Genomic DNA, 20489 nt, shown 5'->3' on the forward strand with positions numbered 1-20489 from the left:
AAAATTTGTAAGTAAAACTCTGCACTAATTGAAGATGAATCTAATAATCATGGTAAATTACATAACTGGAGAATTTGGAAACACACATTGGAACAAAGTAATTGATATGAGCTAGCTCCGGAACTACGGGTCACAGTTACAGAAAAGGGTCAGGTGTATAAGCTCGTTGAGGACCAAGGATACACAGTTGCAGAGTTAGAATCATGTTTGAAACCAACTGTGGAACCAGCAGACACTGTTTTAGAATAAGGATCATGGATATATCCTCGCTGGGTAACCAGGAGATACAACTAGGTAATAAGAGACATGTATACCTAGGTAGTTAGAGAACTAGGAGACATAGGTTCATTCTGAGGATCATAAACATAAGCTTGCTCAGGAACTGGCTGACACAGTAACTGAAAATAGTTCATGTACATAAACTGGTTTGGGGGCAATAGACCTCATGTGTATAAGTTAGTTGGAGAACTAAGAGTCGCAGTTACAGAATATAGATCATGCATGTAAGCTATCTGGGGAACCAAGACAGGCAGTTGCAGAATAAGGGTCATTTATATAGAACTAGGAGACAAAGTTACGCAATAATATATTAGCGAGCTGTGCCATTGGGAGACACGGTTGCAGAATAATGGTCATGTATATGCGTTCCCTGAGGGACTGGGAGTCAATAACAGAAAAATAGTTAATAAATTAAGCTCGCTGGAGAACTCGGAGACACAGTTCCAGAATAAGTTTCATGTTTATTAGTTAGCTGGGGAACTGTGAGACACTATTACAGAATAAGAGTATGCATGTCCGTTGACCGGGGAACAGGGTGACAGTTGCAGTGAGAGTCGTGTATGCATTCACGCTGGAGAAGGCGGAGACAGTAACAGAACACTGGCCATGTCGAGAAGATACCTGCAGAACGAGGAGACAAAGTTACAGAATTAGAGTTTTGTATATTAATTAGCTGTGAAACTAGGAGACATATTTACGGAAAACGGTCATGTATATTAGCCGTTGATGAACTGGGAGACACATTTAGAGAATAAGGGTCATGTGTACCTAGCTACCTGGGGAACAAGGAGACACGGATACATAATGAGTGTCCAATAAAAGCACCCTTAGCAACTGTCTGGACAGTTACAAAATAAGGACCATGGATATCAGCTAGCTGGGAACCAGGATATATAGCTACAGAATAAGGGTCATGCACCTGAGCTATCTGGGCAGCGGGGAGACACAGGTACAACATCAGCGTCATATATATAAGTTAGCTGGAGAACTAAGGGTCGCAGTTACAGAATACGTATCAGGCGTATACGCACAATGGCGAATTGGCAGACACAGTTACAAAATAGCGGTTCTCTATCTAGGTTCGCTGGTGAACTGGGAGACACCATTACACAATGAGAGTTATGTATATAAACTTGCTGTAGAACCGAACTGGGCGTCAGCGAGCAGCTGAGAGTAAGTGTCACTTAGTCGCACTGTCAATGGGGCGGCATAGTAGCACAGTGGTTAGCACAGTTCCGTCACACCCCAGGGTCACAGGGTCGATTCCTGGCTGTGGTCACTGTCTGTGTGGAGTCTGCATGTTCTCCCCGTGTCGGCGTGGGTTTCCTCCGGGAGCTCCGGCTTCCTCCCATGGTGCGGCGACGTGCAGGTTAGGTGGAATGGCCATGCTAAATTGCCTTTAATGTCCAAAAAGGTTTGGGTGCGGTTACTGTGTTGCGGGGATAGGCTGGACTTTAAGTAGGGTGATCTTTCTAAGGACAGGTGAAGGCTCGATGGGCGAAATGGTCTCCTTCTGCACTGTGAATTCTATGAACTTGGAGGCACAGTTAACATCGCGTGTTTCATCTCTATAAGCTGGCTGCGGGACTGTGAGACACAATTGCAGAATAAGAGTACGTATGTAAGTTCGCTGGGGAACTGGGTGACAGTTTCAGAATAAGGGCCATGTATGCATGCTCGCTGGAGAACATGGCGACACTAGGGGACATAGGTACATTCTAAGGGTCAAGGATAAATGCAAGTGGGAAATTGGGAGTCAGGGGCACATAAAAGGGTTAGTTAAACACGCTAGCTGTGGAATGGGAGACACAGGCACAGAATAATGGTCATGTATAAATGTTACATGGGAACTAGCGATTACAGTTACAGAATAAACTTTATGTAAGTTAACTAGGGAACTAGGCGATACAGGTACAGAATAAGGGTAAGTTAGCTGGGGAACTAGGAGACAAAGTTACAGAATGACAAGGTGCCAGCTATGGAATAAAGGGCATGTATATAAGCCAAGTGGTTATAGAAGATGCAGTTACAGAAAACATGTAGAAATCTACCTGGAGAACAAGCAGACAATGTGGCAGAATAAGAATCATGTATGAAAATTAGTTGGGGTACAAAGAGGCAAATTTACAGATAATCGAACTGGGGAAAGTCTATACACGTTACAGGATGGGTGTCATGTTTATTAGCTGGCTGGGAAACTAGGAGATAGATTTTTAAAACTATAATCATGCATATTATCAAACTGTTACCAGAAGACACAGTTGCAGAAACTGGGTCATTTGTATAACCTAGTTGGGGACCTCTGAGACAGTTTCAAAATAAGGGTATGTATATAAGCCATATAGAGAACCAGGCGACATAGTTACAGAATAAGGGACAGGGATACTATGCATGTGGGGAACTAGGAGCCACATTTCAGAATGAGGGTCATGCATATAATTCAGCTGGGGAATTAGGAGACACAATTACAGAACAATGGTCTGTATCTCAGCTATTTGGGTTCAACTGATTTCGGGAATCTGCAGTGTTTCCATCTCCCTCCTTGAAAACACTGAAATGGGAAGGGTCTGTTGGTGGGGAGTTTTCACGTTCGAACACTATTAATTTCACCATTAGTGAAACCCCGACTGTGATTTTTTTTCAGTCTCTGCTCCTGTTCAATAATAGTTTTCTAGGGCTGTCTGACATGGAAACCTCGCCCTCAATGGTGAATACTGTAACACATTCATCCGACAGCATATTTTTCATCTCTTTATTTTCATTGAGAACAGAACCATTTTGAAATTACAAGAGGCCACATTCCCTCCGACAACTGTGCTTTTCCTAACATAACTATACACATTTTCTGTGAATGTATTCACTTGCGAGTTCATTTTAATACTCCATTTTTACGGATTATACTATCTACTTTGTCACCCATTACAGTTGCAACCATCTCCAGACATGTCTTTTCTGGCTGCCATGTTGTAACCCCAAGTTGAATTTGAGGCAGGGTTCATTAAATGTTTTCTTCAGTTTATATCAGGAACAGTATTGATACTGTAAACTGCAAAGTGTTCATCTCTAATGCATCCCCAAATGTTTAATATTCATCTTACAGTGGCATATCCACCCGTTTCTGTAGACTATGCGGGGAGACCGATCTAAGGTGATAGGTCTCAGAATAAGGGGCAGGCAGTAAAGGCTGAACCGAGGGGAATATTATTTATTTCAGATGATTTTGGATCTTTTAAATGTTCTCCCCCATAATGTTGTGGACATCCAGCCGCAGAGAATATAATCTTTGACAGGCTGTCTCTGTAACTGAGGCTGATGTGTCAACTTGCAAATGTATCTTGTGTATTTGAATAGTTTGCAAGTGTTTGTGCTGATCTGCTGACACAATTTCACTATTCGACAAAAGAACATAATAAGAACTAGGAGGAAGAATAGGTCACCTGACCCCTCGAACCTGCTCCGCCGTTCAATAAGATCGTGGCTGATTGCTTTCTGGACTCATCTCCACTCACCCGCCCGCTCGCCATCAATCTTAATTCCTTTACTGTTCAAAGATATATCTATCTTTGTGTGAAAAAAAGATTCAACGAGGCAACAATAACTGCTTCACTGGGCAGGGAATTCCACAGATTCACAACCCTTTGGGTGAACAAGTTGCTCCTAAACTGAGTCCTAAATCTGCTAACACTGATTTTGAGGCGACGCCTTCTAGTTCTAGCTTCACCCGGCAGTGAAAACAACCTCCCTGCTTCTATACTATCCATTCCCGTCATATGTTTCTACAAGATTCCACCTCATTCTTCTGAATTCCAATGAGTATAGTCACAGTGTAGTCAGTCTCCGGTTATAAGACAAGCGTTTCAACTCCGGAATAAACCTGGTGAATCTCCTCGGCACTCCTCCAGTGTCAGCACATCCTTTCTCAAGGAAGGAGACCTAAACTGTGCACAGTACTCCTGGTGTGACCTCACCAGCACCTTGTACAGCTGCAACATAACCTCCCTGGTCTTGAAAATCCATCCCTCTGGCAATGAACGACAACATATGGTTTGCCGCCTTAATTACCGACTGAACCTGCAAACCAACATTTTGCGATTCATGCACATGAAAACCCAGGTCCCTCTGCACAGCAACATGCTGTAATTTTTTAGCATTTAACCAATCCTCTATCCATGCTAATATATTACACGCAGCACCGTGCACCCTTATCTGATGTAGCAGCCTTTTGTGCGGCACCTTGTCGAATGCCTTCTGGAAATTCAGATACCCCACATCCGCCAGTACCCCATTGTCTACCGGGACAGTAATGGTCTCATAGAATTCCAGACAATTAGTGAAGGATTAACGGCCTTTCATGAACCCATGGTGCGTCTGCCTATTGGGACAAATTCGATCCAGATGTCTCGGTATTTCTTCCTCGATGATAGATTCAAGCATTTCCCCCACTACAGAAGTTAAGCTAATTGGCCTTTTGTCTACCTCCTTTTTAAAATCAGTGGCGTCACATTTGCTATTTCCCAATCTGCCAGAATAGCCCCAGAGTCCAGCGCCATTTGGTCAACTTCCAGGAAGACATTTGATATTTTCCCCGTCATCTCTTTTAGTTCCCTGGGATGCATTCCATCGTGGCCAGGAGACTTGTGTACCTTTAGCCCCAGTAGCTTACCCAACACTGCCCCATTAGTAATAATGATCGTGTCTAGGTCCTCACCTGTCATAGCCTCCTTGCCATTAATTGTTGGCATGTTATTTGTGTCTTTTACTATGAAGACCGACACAAAATATTCGTTCACTCCATCGCCATTTCCTCAATTCACATTATTAAATCCAGTTCTCATACTCGAAAGGACCAATGTTGACCCTAGCCAGTCCTTTTCATTTTATAATTTTGTCGAGACTTTTGTGACATGTTTTATATTCTCAGCTTATAGTCTCTTAATCTATCTTCCTTTTCTTTATTGCTTTTTTTGTGGCTTTCTATTGACTTGCAAAGCTTTCCAAATTCTGTAGTTTCCCACTAATCTTTGCCACTTGTTTGGAATTTTATTCAAGTTTTTCCTTCGATCCATGGCTGATTATCCCTTTTCCTCCACTGCTTCATTTTCACTGGTACATACCTTTGCGGAGCACTATGAATAAACTCTTCGAAAGTCCTCCACTGTTCGTCAATTGACCCACCATAAAGTCTTTGCTCCCAGTCTACATTAGCCAACTCCTCCCTCAGTGTCGTCTCCTTTGCTTAAGCAGATGAAGCTGCAATAGGATTTTAGCTTCTTACCCTCCATCTGAATTTTAAATTCAACCATACTGTGACCGCTCCTTCCGAAAGGATGTCTACCTGTGAGATCTTTAATTATTCACCAGATCCGACGGTGAGGCAGAATCCGAGTCAGTTTAAATAACGTGAAGGAAGATCATTATTGAGGCCAAAGTTGGCAAGAAAATTTAGACGAAAATATTTATGCTAAGCTCTGAAAAAATTGGACATGAATCTGAAAACCATTGAAAATTACATAGGCAGCGACCTAGGAGAAGCAGCAATAGAACAAGTGACATTTAAATGATGTCGCTATAGAACTAGGAGACAACGTTGCAGAATAACGATCATTTTTACAAACTACCTGTTAACTGGGAGACACGGTTACACAGTAAGGATCATGTGTACAAACTGCCTGTTAACCAGGAGATACAGTTACAGAACAAACGTCATGTGTGTCAGCTCCCGATGGAACAAGTTACAGAACAAGAGTAAGTAAGCTTGTTTGAGCATTTTGCGACACAGTTACGTAAAATATATTACGTGCATAACCCTCTGGGAGACTGCGAGACACGGTTACAGATTAACGGTCATGTATACAAGCTCGATGGAGAACTAAGAGTCACATTTACAGCATGAGGATCCTGCATATGAGCTCGGTGGTTGAACCCGGAGACACAGTTACAGAATAAGGGCCATGGTCATGGCGAGCACGGGTACTCGTGATCTCAGGAATCTACAATGTTCCCAACTCCTTCCTTCAAACCCCTGGAATGGGAAGGGCCTATTCCTTGGTATCTGTCACATTTCAACACTAGTAATTCCTCCATTAGTGATACACAGACTGTGTGAATTTTAATAAATCCCTGCTCCTGTTGAATAATATTGTCCTTGAGACCTCTGGCATGCCAACCTCTTCCTCTATTGTAAATACTGAAAGCAATCCATCCTTCAGCATATCTGTCACCACCTTCTTTTAATTGAAAACAGCCCCATTATGAGTTTAAAGGGCCCACATATCTTCTAACTTTTCTCATTTGCTCATAAAATTGTAAATATTTCCTGTGATGAGGATGTTATTACTTGAGAGTTTGCTTTCAGGCACCGTTTTTCTGGATTTAATTAGCTGCTTGGTCAGCCTTTCTAGTTGTGAGCATCTTGCAGTCATGTCTCTGTCATGTCTGCCATGTTGTGACAGCCAAGTTGACTTTGTAGCTGAGAGAATTCAATCTGTTCTTCACACTCTGTGTGCCTGTATAAGGAAGATTATTTGTACCATAAACCTCACACTGTCCTTCTGCTCTCATGTCTCACTCAAATACCTACTCCACATCGCGATATATCCACCCGTATCTGTAGACACTCACCGGTCAATCTGGATAGGGGAGACACAATCTCAGGGGCCGCCGCGAAAGACTGAAACGAGGTGAAAATTATTTATCTCAGTGGATTTTGAATCTATTGAATTCTCTGTTCCAATACCCTGTGGATATTCAGCCGCTGAGGGTATTATCTTTGACACTGTCTCTGTAACTGAGGCTGCTGTGTCAAATTGTAATTGTAGACGTATCTTATAGATTTCAATATTTTGCAAGTGTTGCTCCTGATCTTCTGAGTGTATTTTCCTATTTGACATCAATCCCTGGAGTGAGGGAGGCTCCTAGTTAATTAAAACAATATGGAGAGAGATAATTTTTTAGAACTAATTTTGGAAGACAATTCAGCGGAAAATCTGTCATATAAGGTCTGAAATTAGTAAGACATAAATAAGAGTTATGTATATATGGTTACATATGGTTACAAAGAAATAGAACATGAATATAACCTAGCTGAGGAACGAATCGACACGTAACAGAAGAAGGGCCATGTTGACAGGGGGATGAGATCCAGGTAGAGGAGTCCAGGAGGTAGAGTTACAGGATCCTCAGCCCATGTCCATCTCCAAAAGTTTGACATTCATTCCTCCTGTGTGGGTGGAATCGGGGACTGGAGAGAGGATGACCAAATTGACCATCGTACAGGCATCGGTCAAAGTGTGTGTAGGGGTGGGGCGGGAGGGGGGCGGTTGGAGAAACAAATGGAGGCGTCATTGGGGAGAGTATAGTTACGGGCATTGACATTGTTTACTGTGACCAAGATGGATAATCTCGCAGGGTCTGGTGCCTGCCTGGTGCACGGGTTGGGCCTTCTCGTCTGGGCTGAAGATGAACAAAGAACAAAGAAAGGTACAGGACAGGAGCAGGCCCTTAGGCTCCACAAGCCTGAGCTGACAAATGTAACGCACCCTTCCCCAGACACATCATCCCTCAAGTCGTTCTCTGTGGTGAATGCTGATGCAAAGTGCTCATTCAGTACCTCGCCGATTTCCTCTGATTCCAAGCAGATATTCCCTCCGTGGTCCTTGACTTGGCCAACCCTTTAACTGGCTCATCTCTTTCCCGTTATATTTGTCGAACAGACTTGGGCTTTTTTTAATCCTGTTTCCCGATGACGTTTTTCATGACCCTTTGAGCCCTGAGTCCTAGCGTATGTTCCTTCCTGTTTTATTTAAATTCCTCACAGGCTTTGTGTGTTCCCAGCCATCTAGCCCTTACACATGCTTCATTTTACTTTGGACCAGGCTCACAATATCCCTCATTATCCAACGTTCCCAAAACTTGTCCTTCTTATTTTTCCTCACAGGATCATCCTGGTCCTGACTTCCTTTCAACTGACATTAGAAACCGTTCCACACGCCAGATGTTGATATACTCCCAAACATCCGCCTCCCCCCGCCACCCCCCCCCCCCCAACCCCCAAATCTGTACTCTTCAGTTCCTGCCGAATATTGTTATAATTAGCCTTCCACCAAATTAGCACCTTCACCCGAGGACAACTCTTATCTTTGTCTAACAGTACCTTTAAACAAAATTGATTATGGTCACTTTTCATGAAATGTTTCCCAACTGAAATTTCGAAAGCCTGGCCATGGTCATTCCGCTGTGCCAGACCCAGTGCGGACCCTTTCCTAGTTGGACTATCTATATATTGTTTCAAGAAGCCCACGTGGATGCTCCTTACAAGTTCTACCAGATCCAAGCCCCTGGAAATAAATGCGTCCCAGTCAATATATGGACAGTGAATATTACCCCCCACAACAATCCTGTTGCTTTTAAACCTTTAAAACATCTGCCTGCATATCTGATCCTCTATCTCCCGCTGGCTGAGTCCGATAGTAAAACCCCAAATGTTTGGCTGTACCCTCCCTGTTTCTGATCTCTACCCACATTGCCTCGCTGCATGATCCCTCTCAGGTCTTCTCTCGCGGTACAGCTGTGCACTCGGAGTAGGAGAGTAATGATCCAGTTCTAGTGGTCTACGTTGGTACCCAAGGCACAGCTAGAGCTAGGACAGAGGTTCTGCTACGTGAGTGTGAGAGCTAGGAGTTGAATTTTTAAAAAAGAGAACTGAAAAGATAATAATCTCTGGATTGATATCTGAACCACGAGCTAATTGTGACATGGGCCAGGGTTTAGAGAACACCAAAGTATATCATGGAGTTCACCTGACCCACAACGTTTAATAGATTTTGTTTCTGGGGCGCACAAGGGCCCAATTTACAGGTGTGACGCAACAGAGATCTAAAGTATTTTTAAAACAAAACAATGTTTATTCTATGAATTCAGTTAAAATTTTATAAACTCACCAGTAAACGTCTTTCCAACTACCAACACTGATAACCCCCCAAAAAGATACTGTACTCTATAGGTAACCCTTAGTAACTTTCCTAACAACACCCATCAGCCAAAACACTTTTTAACAAAGACAGAAGGTTTGAGTTCTGGAGAGAGAACAGCTATCACTTTTAAATTATCAAGTGATGTGAATATCTTGCTTAACATAGAGAGAGAGAGAGACCAATATACACCTGCTTGGTTTGAACGCAGCTCTCCAACTGAAAGTGAAACTAAAGCACAGAGCCAAAAACAGCTTCCAGCTCAAAACGCAGGAAGTAAAACGCAGAATTCCATTCCAGCTCCACCCACAAATGACATCGCTGCAGCCATTTGATAAAACACACTTTTATAAAAGGGACTGTCACATGACAATTGGTACTGGTAAATAAGATAAAGGAGGGAAATATAGTTTTTGGGAGAAATCGGTTCAAATCCATGTAACATTGGCACGTCCATCTGAATCATACTTGCACTAGAGTCTTGGCGAATAGCAGACCTCGGGCTGTAGGCAGGGCTTTTAACTAAATAATGGCGCGGGGTGGGTTGGTGGGTGGTGGTGCTTCAGTTGTATGAAGAATGGGTGGGGCGTGGTGGCGGTCCATTCTGGAATGAGGGGGTTGCACCTAAATGCGCGCATTATACGAAACAAGGTGAATAAGGTGGTCGCGCACATTGACATTTGGCCGGTACGATGTTGGGGGCATCACAGACACGTGGCAGCAAGGGGATCAGGGTGGGATTTGAGTATCCAATGATATATGTCCTCCCGAAAGGACAAGAAGATGGGACGAGGGAACGTGGTTGTATTGTTCGTATGGAAATAAATCCAATTGATGGTCTGAAGCGATATTGGGTCGGAAGGCATAGAATCTGCGTGGGTAGAGTTGAGGAGTAGAAAGGGGAAAAAGCCTGATGGGAGTTAGGTACAGACGCCCTATCAGTAGTCGGGATGTGCGACAGAGATAAAAAAGGAATATAAGAAAGGCATCATGAAATACACGAAGATGGTGTTCCACTGTGAAGGCGGTGGCTGACTGGTATCGTCGCTGGACTCATAATCCAGAGACACAGGATAATAATCTGGGGACCTGGATTCAAATCCCACTCGGAGGAAACTCTGAGCGTGGCAAGGATGCAGCATGTGTTCCGGGTGAGGCACTTCAATGTTTGTCACCAAGAGCGACTCGGAATACCGCCAAAAACCGAGCTGGCTGTGTCCTAAAGGACATAGCGGCCAGACTGGGGACTGCAGCAGATGGTGAGGGAACCAGCAAGAGGGAAAAGCATAGTTGACCTCTTCCTCACCAATCTGACTGCTGCAGGTGCGCCTGTCGATCACAATGTAGGTACAAGTGACAGTTCTTATGTAGACAGGGTCCCGTTTTCAATTTGAGGATACCCTCCCTCGTGTTGTGTGGCACTAACAACAAGCTGAAAAAACAAAAAAAAGTACAGTACAGGAACAGGCCCTTTGGCCCTCCAAGCCCGTGCCGACCATGCTGCCCGACTAAACTACAATCTTCTACACTGACTGGGTCCGTATCCCTCTATTCCCATCTTATTTATGTATTTTTCAAGATGCCCCTTAAATGTCACTATCGTCCCTGCTTCCACCACCTCCTCCGGTAGCGAGTTCCAGGCACCCACTACCCTCTGTATAAAAAACTTGCCTCGTACATCTACTCTAAACCGTGCCCCTCTCACCTCAAACCTATGCCCCCTAGTAAGTGACCCCTCTACCCTGGGGAAAAGCTTCTGACTATCCACTCTGTCTATTCACCATATAATTTTGTACCCCACTATCAGGTCGTCCCTTAGCCTCCGTCGTTCCAGTGAAAACAAACCGAGTTTATTCAACCGCTCCTCATAGCTAATTCCCTCCATACCAGGCAACATTCTGGCAAATCTCTACTGCACCCTCTCTGAAGCCTCCACATCCTTCTGGTAGAGTGGCGACCAGAATTGAACACTATACTCCAAGTGTGGCCTAACTAAGGTTCCATACAGCTGCAACATGACTTGCCACTTCTTATACTCAATGCCCCGGCCAATGAAGGCAAGCATGCCGTCTGCCTTCTTGACTACCTTCTCCACCTTTGTTGCCCCTTTCAATGACCTGTGGACCTGTACTCCTAGATCTCTTTGACTTTCAATACTCTTGAGGGTTCTACCATTCACTGTATGTTCCCTAAATGCATTAGACCTTCCAAAATGCATTACCTCACATTTGTGCGGTTTAAACTCCATCTGCCATCTATCTGCCCAAGTCTCCAAACTATGTAAATCCTGCTGTATACTCTGACAGTCCTCATCGCTCTCCGCAATTCCACCAACCTTTGTGTCGTCTGCAAACTTACTAATCAGACCAGTTACATTTTCCTCCAAATCATTTATATATACTACAAACAGAAAAGGTCCCAGCACTGATCCCTGCGGAACAACACGAGTCACAGCCCTCCAATTAGAAAAGCATCCTTCCACTGCTACTCTCTGCCTTCCATGACCTAGCCAGTTCAGTATCCACCATGTCAGCTCATCACTGATCCCGTGTGACGTCACCTTTTGTATAGATCTACCATGAGGGACCTTGTCAAAGGCCTTACTGAACTCCATATAGACCAAATCCACTTCCCAACCTGCATCAATCATCTTTGTGACCTCTTCGAAAAACTCTATCAAGTTAGTGAGACACGACCTCCCTTTCACAAAACCATGCTGCCTCTCACTAATACGTCCAATTGCTTCCAAATGGGAGTAGATCGTGTCTCGAATAATTCTCTCCAGTAATTTCCCTACCACTGACGTAGGGCTCACCGGCCTGTAGTTCCCTGGATTATCCTTGCTACGCTTCTTAAACAGAGGAACACCATTGGCTATTCTCCAGTCTTCCTGGACATCACCTGAAGACAGTGAGGATCCAAAGATTTCTGTCAAGGTCTCAGCAATTTCCTCTCTAGCCTCCTTCAGTACCCTCGGGTAGATCCCATCAGGCCCTGGGGACTTATCTACCTTAATATGTTTCAAGACGCCCAACATCCCGTCTTTTTGGATTTCAATGTGACCCAGGCTATCTACAAACCCTTCTCCAGACTCAACATCCACTAATTCGTTCTCTTTGGTGAATACTGATGCAAAATATTCATTTAGTACCTCGCCCATTTCCTCTGGCTCCACACATAGATTCCCTTGCCTATCCTTCAGTGGACCAACCCTTTCGCTGGCTACCCTCTTGCTTTTTGTCTACGTGTAAAAAGCCTTGGGATTTTCCTTAACCCTATTTGCCAATGACTTTTCGTGACCCCCTTCTAGCCCTCCTGACTCTTTCTACTTTCCTTATATTACACACAGGCTCCGTCTGTTCCCAGCCTTTTAGACCTGACAAATGCCTCCTTTTTCTTTTTGACGACACCTACAATTTCTTTCGTTATCCAAGGTTCCCGAAAATTGTCGTATTTATCCTTCTTCCTTACAGGAACATGCTGGTCCTGAATTCCTTTCAACTGACACTTGGAAGTCTCTCACATGTGAGATGTTGATTTCCCCTCAAACTTCCGCCCCCAATCTAGGTTCTTCAGTTCCCGCCTATTATTGTTATAATTAGCCTTCCCCCAATTTAGCACATTCACCCTAGGACCAGTCTTATCCTTGTTCACCAGCACTTTAAAACTTACTGAATTGCGGTCACTGTTCCCGAAATGCTCCCCTACTGAAACTTCAACCACCTGGCCGGGCTCATTCCCCAATACCAGGTCCAGTACAGCCCCTTCCCTAGTTGGACTGTCTACATATTGTTTTAAGAAGCCCTCCTGGATGCTCCTGACAAACTCTGCCCCGTCTAAGCCCCTGGCACTAAGTGAATCCCAGTCAATATTGGGGAAGTTGAAGTCTCCCATCACCACAACCCTCTTGTGCTTACTCTTTTCCAAAATCTGCCTACTTATCTGCTCCTCTATCTCCTACTGGCTGTTGGGGGGCCTGTAGTAAACCCCCAACTTTGTGACTGCACCCTTCTTGTCCCTGATCTCTACCCATACAGCTTCACTGCCTCTGGGGTGTCCTCCCGTTGTACAGCTGAGATATTCTCCCTAACCAGTAGCGCAACTCCGCCACCCCTTTTACATCCCCCTCTATCCCGCCTGAAACGTCTAAATCTTGGAACGCTTATCTGCCAATCCTGCCCTTCCCTCAACAAGGTCTCTGTAATGGCAACAACATCATAGTTCCAAGTAGTAATCCAAGCTCTAAGTTCACCTGCCTTACCCGTAATACTACGTGCATTAAAACATGTGCACTTCAGGCCACCAGACCCGTTGTTTTCAGCAACATCTCCCTGTCTGCTCTGCCTCAGAGTCATACCTTCCCTATTCTCTAGTTCTCCCTCAATGCTTTCACCATCTGACCTATTGCTCCCGTGCCCACCCCCCTGCCATACTAGTTTAAACCGTCCCGTGTGACACTAGTAAATCTCGCTGCCATGATATTTATGCCTTTCCAGTTTAGATGCAACCCGTCCTTCTTACATCGGTCGCACCTGCCCCGGAATAGCTCCCAGTGGTCCAGATAACGGAAACCGTCCCTCCTACACCAGCTGTTTAGCCACGTATTTAGCTGCTCTATCTTCCAATTTCTAGCCTCACTGGCACGTGGCACAGGGAGTAATCCCGAGATTACAACCCTCGACGTTCTGTCTTTTAACTTTCTGCCTAGTTCCTTGAACTCCTGCTGCAGGACCTCATGCCCCTTCGGGCCTATGTCGGTAGTACCAATATGTACAACGACCTCTGCCTGTTTAGCCTCCCCCTTCAGGATGCCCACTACCCGTTCTGAGACATCCTGGACCCAGGCACCAGAGAGGCAACATACCATCCTGAAGTCTCTTTCACGTCCACAGAAGCGCCTCTCTGTATCCCTGACTATAGAGTACCCTATAACTATTTCTCTTCTGCGCTTTGACCCTCCCTTCTGAAAATCAGAGCCAGCCGTGGTGCCACTGCTCTGGCTGCTGCTGTTTTCCCCCGATAGTCTATCCCGCTGACAGTATCCAAAGGGGTATACATGTTCGGGAGGGGAACAACCACAGGGAATTCCTGCACTGACTGCCTGCCCTTTCTGCTGGTCACCCATTTCTCTGCCTGCACCTTGGGTATGACCACATTTATATAACTGCAATCTCTGACGCTTTCCGCCACCTTCATGCTCCTAAGTGCATCCAACTGCTGCTCCAACCGAACCATGCTGTCTGTGAGGAGCTCCAGTTGGGTGCAGGAAGTGCACCCAAGATCCTGCCACATCTCACAGTCGGAGCACTGCACCCCTCTAATTGACATTGCGTCAATTAATAAGTAAATTAAATGTAAATGTTGAAAAAGAAGTTACTGTTAACTCTACGTTTCCTAGCACTAGATTTCTACTATAAATGTGAAAGCTAAACACAGTACTATCCGATCTCTGGCTTAGATACCCCTCTAAATTTTAATTAAGCAATTATGTTTAATTAGTTTATCAATGCTTAATTTTTTTAATTTAGTGTAGATTCCCAACCAGCCAATCAGGTCACAGTTTTTCTGTGATGTCACCTCAGTCCCCCCCCCCGTCCCCCCGTCCCCCCACCCCCCACCCCCCGCCGCAGACAGACAATTTGAAAAGTAATAAAAGTAAAAATGAGTAAAAATCACTTACTTACCTTCCGAGAGTCTCGGATACGCTCTGGTTCTCTCCCTGCTGATTAAAAGTTACCGGCCAGAAGAAAGAGAACAAAACAGTAGGGGAAAAACACCTTCTCCCACTCTGCACCGAATTACCTCACTGCACCAAATTACCAAGTTCCAGATTCCCACCATGGATGTGTCTCACTCAGGCTGTGTCTCTTTGACCTGCACAAAGCTTAGACTTCGAAAATATGTAGCAACTGAAGACTGGGGATCCACGAGGAGCTGTGGGCCGTCAGCAGCAGCAGAATTGTATTCAACTACAATCTGCAACGTCAGGGCCTGGATATCCCCCACTCTACTATTACCACCAAGACAGAGGTTCAACCCTAGTTCAATGAAGAGTGCAGGAGAGCATGAAAGGAGCAACACCAGGCATACCGAAAAATGAGGTGTCAACCTGGTGAAGCTACAACACAGGACTATGTGTGTGCCAAACAGCATACGCAGCAAATAATAGACAAAACAATGTGATTCCACAATAAGCGCATGAACTCTAATCTCTGTAGTCCTGCTACATCCAGCCGTGAATGGCGTTGGACAATTAAATAACTCACAGGGGGAGAGGACTTCACAAATATCTCCATAATAGAGGCGCCCAGCACGTATGTGAAAAAGATCCGGCTGAGGCATTCGCAATAATCTTCAGCCAGATGTGCCGTGTGGATTACATACACTGGTCTCCTCCGCAGGTCCCAAGCATCACAGATGTCAGTCGTCAGCCAATACGATTCGCTCCAGGTGATATGAAGTAACGGCTGAAGACACTGGATTCTGCAAAGGCTATAGGTCCTGACAATATTCCGGCAAGAGTACTGAAGACTTGTGCTCCACAATTTGCCGCACCCTTAGCCAAACTGTTCCAGAACAACTCCAACAATGGCATCGACACGGCAATGTGGAAAATTGCCCAGGTGTGTCCTGAACACAAGACACCGAACCCATCCAACGCAACCAGTTGCCACCTATCAGTCTACTCTCCATCATCAGCAAAGTGATGTAAGGAGTCATCAACAGTGTTATCAAGCGGCACTTACTCAGCAATAACAGTTTCGCGGATGCTCAGTTTCAGTGCTGCAAGTGTCACTCCACCCATCACCTCATTACAGCCTCGGTTCAAACAGTGACAAAAGAGTTGACTGCCAGAGGTGAGGTGGGAGTGACGGCCTTTGATATCAAGGCTGTATTTGACCGAGTATGGCATCAAGGAGCCCTAGCTAAACTGGAGTCAATGGGAATCAGGGGGAAAACTATCCGCTGGTTGGAGTCATACCTGGCAGAAAGTACGATGGTTGGACATCGCTGCAGGAGTTCCTCAGGATAGTGCCATGGCCCAACCATCTACAGCTGCATTGTTCTGGTGGATTTAAACTAATCTGGGAGGGGTGGGAATCAGGACAGTACGCCAGCAAGTGTAGAGACTGGGGATCAGCATGGACCAGGATTAACCTGGATAACAGGAAGGGGAGGCTGAGGGAGGTCGAACTCAGTGGTCCTGGAGGTCTGGAGTGTATCTGCTTCAATGGACGGAGTATAACAAGTAAGACAAATACCATACAAGCAAACATCCCATTCAGGATAATGGTGCCCCTCTAGTTCAGGTGTAACCCGCCCTTGTACAGGCCTCGCCTTCCGTGGAAGACATCCCAGTTATCCAAAGAAACTGAAGCCCTCTCTCCTGCATCAGTTCTTTAGCCACGTGTCCAACTGCAGTATATCCCTCTTGCTAGCCTTGCGAGTACATGACACGTGAAATAATACTGAGATTATGATCCTAGACGTCCTGCTTTTTAATATTGCACCGAGCTCACCAAATTGCCGTTGCAAGACCTCTCTACTGCTTCTCCTATGTCATTGGTGCCAATGTGGGTAATGACCTCTGTATGATTTCCTCCCGTTTGAAGATGCTCTGTAGCCGCTCAGAGACATCCAGGACCTTAGCATCAGGGAGGCAAACTACCAACCTGGAGTCCTTTCGCGGCCACAGAAGCGGCTTTAAGACGGGCAGCAAGGTCGCTGCAGTCTTGAAGGATCGAACGGCCTGCTCCCGTGCTGTAATTTTCTTTGCTCTTCTTTTTATTCATTGTGATGTGATGCATTTTGACAAGAGTGATAGGGAGGCACGACACGGAAATAATGTCTCCGTTCTGAAGAGTGCAGGGATACAGTGTCCGGACCTACACGTGGATAGGGATCTGAAGATGGCCTGACACAACGAGACAGGGTCAAAGATGCCGATGTGCTATTAGCCTTTACAAAAAAGGACGTTCGCCCAAATTTAGGGGTTTTGATGAACATTTTTACAGACACTGTGTCTGTATATATACATTCTAAGAACAGCTGCATTTGGGAGGCTGTCAGCAAGAGGAACACATCATGTGGAACACCAGCGAGGTACACTGCTTCAGCCCTTTTAGATTTTTCAGCGAAACAGCTGCGTGGATCTGGCTTTGCGAAATGTGGCATTCATGTAAATAAGGCAGCAAGAAGAAAAACATCGTTTCCAATGAAAACACAGTTTCCAATGATATCACCAGGAAGCAGTCACGCCCCCTCGTGTGATTATAAAAGCAGCAACACATCCGCGATTAAATCGAGAAGAGATCTACACCAGCATTCTGACCGTAACTCTGACAGACCCCAGCGAAGATGCAGAAAGCGCTGTTCCTGGTGCTTGTACTTTTCGTGCTGACTCAGAGCAATCCTACTGGAGCGAGACCAGATATTATGGAAAGACGTAAGAATCTCTGAACGTTCTCCAACATTAAAGCCGCTGGGGTTCATGCAGATTAATTTTAAATCGATTGTATTTTCTTTGAGTGTAATGGTTTCATAGGTTAAGAGATGGGTATTTCGAGATTCTAAAACAAACTGAAGAATTCAGTACAAACCATCTCCATTGGTAAATCTCTGATATTTCAGTCACTATCTGAGTGCTTACAGGGCTTGTTGGTTTTGTGAGCTGATCCACGCGGATCAACAATGAAACAACAAGTTCCTGGGCGGGGCACGTGGCTGGGTCTGATTGGGATCATTGATCCGGATAGCAAACTGTGTCATTGTCCTCATTGCAGAATTCAGTTACTGCTCCCGGTCACTGACACTGCTACAGGTCGTGAGAGTGTGGACTGTGTGTGAGGACAGGATCAGCATCTCCATCAGGCCATTTCTCCCCATTTAATTTTCACTGCACCTCGGTACAGGAGGTAGAGGGAGGTAGTGAGTTTGTACAGACCAGGAGGAGGAGGGAGGGAGTGTGTTTATGCAGACCAGGAGGTAGAGTGACGGAGTGACTTTGTGCAGACCAGGAGGTGGAGGGTGTGAATTTGTAGAGACCAGGAGGTGGAGGGAGTGAGTTTGTACAGACCAGGAGATGGAGGCAGGGAGTTTGTGCAGACCAGGAGGTGGAGGGAGGGAGTGAGTTTGGACAGACCAGGAGATGGAGGCAGGGAGTTTGTACAGACCAGGAGGTGGAGAGACGGAGTGAGTTTGTACAGACCAGGAGGTGGAGAGACGGAGTGAGTTTGTAGAGACCAGGAGGTGGAGAGACGGAGTGAGTTTGTACAGACCAGGAGGTGGAGGGAGGGAGTTTGTACAGACCAGGAGGTGGAGGGAGGGAGTGAGTTTGTGCAGATCAGCAGGTGGAGGGTTTGAGTTTGTACAGACCAGGAGGTGGAGGGAGAGAGTTTTTACGGACCAGGAGGTGGAGGGAGGGAGTTTGTACAGACCAGGAGGTGGAGGGAGGGAGGGAGTTTGTGCAGATCAGGAGGTGGAGGGAGTGAGTTTGTACAGACCAGGAGATGGAGAGACGGAGTGAGTTTGTACAGACCAGGAGATGGAGGGAGGGAGTTTGTACGGACCAGGAGGTGGAGGGAGGGAGTTTGTGCAGATCAGGAGATGGAGTGAGTGAGTTTGTACAGACCAGGAGACGGAGAGACGGAGTGGGCTTTTTCAAGTTCTGGAGTGGGAGGTTGTAATCTGTGGAATATTATTATATACAACAAACCTAATGTTGCTGCTTTGTGCCGAGTGTGTCCCTGTCAGGCTGACAGATTCTGCTTTCTGTTTTCTCATTGTTCTCTATCAGGCTGAACAACCCGTATTTAATTCCTTCATCATGTTTTCTTTTACTTTTAGTGCGTTCTCAACGAAGCCTTCCGCCGAATGCCGTGGCCAGAATCAGTGATGTGCCAGTGACTGAGAAGATGGCACGTGAATTTCTCCCTTCCCGAAACGATGATGGGTCAAAATCGGATTGAATGTAAAGATGAATGATCCAGTGAGGGGCGACCATCAACCCGGGATCTCCATGTTCTCACTTAATGGAAGCTTCTTTCCTGGAAAACAGGCTAATTGATTACTTCACTCCTCTAACACCTGACCTTGTATTCCTGCTGTCTGGATAATGGCCTGTAATCAGAAATAAAACTTATTGCATTGATCACTGCTGCATGTCTTGTTTCCCCTCAGGATCAGGCTGTCTGTAGCGAAGGTGTCCGGTTTGAATTGAGGCTGGGAACAGATGTGTACATTCCAGATAAAGGGGAGGGGAGGTCGATGCAAATGGTCTGAGATAAGATAGGGGGGCCACAATATCAGCTCTCTGCCCATTTACATGTGAGGGTGTCTCACAAATACTGGGCTATGGAGAACGAGCTGGGGGTCTGGAAGTGATCGAAGGTAATCGTGGAAATGGTTCTGGAGCTCGGCAATTGATTCAGAAAATAGGGGAGGGATTTAGTGGGCGAGTAACAGGATGGTAAAGTGATTCAGAGGCTGAACCCGTAATTTGGGGGATGGTGTAGGAGATCAGAGTGTGGAGGAAATGTTGAGTGGGCTGAGGTTTGCTTTCATTTTTCAGAGCACACCGGATGTTTTCAGGAGACCACAAAAAGCTTCCGGGAACAGGTAACGATTTCTGGGCGCAGTGAACTGTGTCGAGGTGCACTGGAGGGGTTCAGGGCACCGTGAAGGGGTTCTAGGCGCCATGAGGGGGTTCAGGGCACAGTGATGTGTTTCAAGGCGCCATGGATAGGTCCAGGCATCTTGAAGAGTTTCTAAGCGCCATGGAGGAGTCCAGGGCACTGTGAAGGGTCTCCAGGCGCCATGGAGGGGTTCACGGCACCGTGATGGGTCTCTAGGAACCATGGAGGGGGTCAGGGCACCGTGGAGGGTCTCTAGGCGCCATGGATGTGTTCAGGGCACCGTGACGGGTTTCTAGGCGCCATGGAGGGTTTCAGGGCACCGTGCATGGGTTTGAGGCGTAATGCAGGGGTTCAGGGCACAGTGAATGGTCTCTGGGCGCCATGGAGGGTTTCAAGTCACTGTGAAGGGTCTCTACGCGCTATGGAGGGGTCCCGGGCACCGTCAATGGTTTATAGGCGCCATGGAAGGGGCTCACGGCACCGCGGCCCCTAGAGAGGCGCCATGCGAGGGTTCAGGGCACCGTGCAGGGTTTCTGTTCGCCATGGAGGGGTTCAGGACACCGTTAAGGGTCTCTAGGCGCCATGCGGGTGTTCAGGACCCCATGAG

General features: G+C 46.0%; 1 long non-coding RNA gene across 1 annotated transcript; it reads left to right on the forward strand.

The window, feature by feature from the left end:
• Positions 1 to 17565: 17565 nt before the first annotated feature.
• LOC140399728 (uncharacterized) lies at positions 17566 to 19398 on the forward strand. Its single transcript, XR_011937823.1, has 2 exons — positions 17566 to 17694; positions 19095 to 19398. It is a non-coding gene; the product is annotated as an uncharacterized lncRNA (long non-coding RNA).
• Positions 19399 to 20489: the final 1091 nt, after the last annotated feature.

This window comes from Scyliorhinus torazame, chromosome 23 (genome assembly GCF_047496885.1).
Source record: "Scyliorhinus torazame isolate Kashiwa2021f chromosome 23, sScyTor2.1, whole genome shotgun sequence".
Taxonomy (NCBI): Eukaryota; Metazoa; Chordata; class Chondrichthyes; order Carcharhiniformes; family Scyliorhinidae; genus Scyliorhinus; species Scyliorhinus torazame.